The following is a 3,062-nucleotide window of genomic DNA, read 5'->3' as shown; positions in this document are numbered from 1 at the left end:
TTTGTTTCTTAAAGCCTTGTTTTTATGATTACCTATAAAACAATCTTATATGTAAGATAAGCAAGAGTATTTCTGCATTTTCATAATTATAAAATAAGATTTCACAAAAAGAATTTTAACTTCAAACTTTAAAAGCCATTAAGGGACTGTTGTAGCCAATCCCTTGATGGCTACAATGTTTACACAGTAGAAACAAGAAAAGGCGCACGGCGAAGACCATGAAGGTGCTACACATATCTCTTTGTGGGGACCCCCCTCAGTGCAGCCCAAGATATTGCTACACTCCTTACAGAATGTCCAGTAGCAACAGTGGGCAAAGAACAGCCAGCAGCCCCATAAGATCCCTGAAAGACTTCTAAAAGCCAATATGACAGCTGCTGTTTCAAGTGCAACAAATCCAACTTGTTGGCAGAAAAACAAACAAACAGCTAGTCAGTTCGGTGAACGACAGTTGTGGCCGAGACATAGGCCCTCATGGCACGAACAGGATGCAATCTGAGCCACCTGGGGTCAGACTGTTCCACGTAAGTGAGAAGGTCGATGGTCTGGTGCATGAAGACAGGATCCAGAACCTTAGGCTGGAAGGCTGCATTCCGTCTTAGGGTAACGCAGAGTTTTTGGCAGCACACCAAAGCTGCCATATACATCTTAAGTGTCTCATCCAGCTGTGACTGCAAGAAGGACAAAATTGTCTGCAGCGTGCAGAAACATGGGTTTAATTCTTGACCAGTGGCCCATTCACAAAAGTTTTTCCTCTGCCCTCATACAGGGCACATGTAAACTGAGTGCTTGTGTTGTCAGTAGAGTGCTGGACGTCAGCTGAGCACAAGTCTAGCTCAATTCGGGGGCTTAAGGGCTGCAGCCATTACCGAAGCCACTCCAGCCGTGGGTCCCATACCTGTCCGATCAACTGAGAGCAGGTCTGGCTGCCGTAGAAGCTTCATAGGGCCCCACATGTCAGTAATAGCAGAAGTGGAAACCACGGCTGGCATGGCCACTGTGGAGCCACCTAGATGTCCGTGGTGACCACCTGCCTGTGGGAGGGAATTTTCCCCATCGTCACTCCTGACAGCAGAAAGGCACTGGAGTTCCAAACGCCGAGGGCGGTCAAGCACTCATTGGAAATGTAGACAAGTGCGCATCTGTGGTGCACGTCATCCATCCACAAGTCAACAATGATTTGTTTTGGTTGAATGTGAAGTTTCCTCAACACAACCACTGTAAACAGTCCCTGCAGCCACAGGAAAATTAAATACTGCATCTTCAAGTCCAGGCTGAGGTCACAGAAGGGGGAGACTATGACTCAAATACGGCAAGTCCAGAACGATGCCCAAAAAGGTTATAGTTTGAGATGGAGCCAACACACTCTTGTCCCAATTCACTGTAAACCCCAGGGCCTGTTTGTGCTTCAGCAATCTGATTGTGTTTTTATATGTTTGTTGCTTCGAAGGAGCATGTACCAGCCAGAGTCTTTTAGATAATGCATTATCTTCAGCCCCTAGGATATAAGGGGGGACAAGGCCATCCTCATACATCTTATGAAGACTCTTGGAGCCAGAGAAAGGCCCAAGGGCAGACCTCAGAATTGGAACACGCTGTGCTGAAAAGCAAACTGGAAAAAGTGTCTGCTCTGGCACAATAGGGATGTGGAAGTAGGCATAAGTGAGATCCACCAAAGTGACCACTTCGCAAAGAAGAACAACCGCAGTGTGAGACATTCAAAACTGTAGGACCTTTAGGAACCTGGTCAGCCATCAGAGATCACCCGGAAACCGCCGTCCTTTTATGGAACAACAAAATAAACTGAGAAAAAACCCTCTAGCTGAACGCCAGGGTCTACTACTTCTGTAGCCCCTCTGTCCAGGAGAGAACTGACATCCTGGGAGAGTCCCACAGCCCACACTGGGTCTTAAACCATAGGGACCTTTGGGCGAGAACTTAGGGATGGCCGGTGACGAAACCGAAGTCTGTAGCCCGTCGACATAGTACTGAGGAGCCCATGGGTCTGTAACCATGTCTTTTCAGTAAGCCAGATGCAGAGCAGAAGGAAGTGTTGTCACCGGCCGAACTCCTAGCTACGAGTCAGCCAGTATCATGAGCCACATAGCCTGTGGTTAGAAGAGCCAAGTTCAACAGTTCCTCTGAAGTGTCTTCAAATCGTCTGCAGGTGTGGGAGGATTCTAGAGCGCTATGAGCAGAACGCACAGTGAGTAAAGTAGACTAAGTAGTCGCATTGCTGAATTGTGCATGCAGAAGACCAAATTATCCATGCATGTGCTCAGACAGCGAGGCTCTGGGTGAAACGCTTCATCTGGCGAACCCACCATAAATGCGACAAGCATTGTTAGGTGGCATGGTCAATAGCCTGTCCCTAGCCACTCTGGCTGTTCCGCCGGCTGACATGCTCTTTTGCCCCGAAAAGCGGCAGAGAATTCCGACATACAATCCTGACACCGAGACACTGCAAACACATCTGATTCCAAACGTTAAACAGCGTGTTGGACCATAAGCTTTCTCCTGCTGGGGTATCTAGGCCCCATCTAGACAATGCTAACTTCAGTGTTTTATCTATCAAAGTTCTGCACGAGGCTGCGGCAAGAGGCTCACAGTCCTCTCCCTCCTCTGAGGAGAGGGAGCATGATAGCACAGGGAATCTGAGCTTGGAGAAGGCTCAAGCCATTCAAGAACTGACAAGGGCGGACAATTCACGTTGAAGGCGCTCATGGAACGAATAACAAAATTCACCTCAGGCCATGGTGAAGTTGCCCCTCGTGATTCCGCCAATGAGACTTCCTCAGTTTGTTTTCCTTGGTTACTCATCGCTAAAACTAAGCTCTTTTGCTTGTTAAGTTCTGACACAACTGGGTCCACGCAGTTGAAAAGAGCACCGCAGGCTTTCTTCTTTTGCAGTGCTTCCACGGGGCTCAGCACCCTCCACGTAGGTCAAGCTTTCATCACAGGTGTGGGAAGAATGCCTTTGCTTAGTGCCTCTAGACCCAGCAGCCACGTGCAATTTGCAGCCAAGAGAGTCACAGCACAGTCAATGCATGGATCAGTAAACA

Source organism: Colossoma macropomum, unplaced genomic scaffold (genome assembly GCF_904425465.1).
Source record: "Colossoma macropomum unplaced genomic scaffold, Colossoma_macropomum, whole genome shotgun sequence".
NCBI lineage: Eukaryota > Metazoa > Chordata > Actinopteri > Characiformes > Serrasalmidae > Colossoma > Colossoma macropomum.
This window is presented reverse-complemented; position numbering follows the sequence as displayed.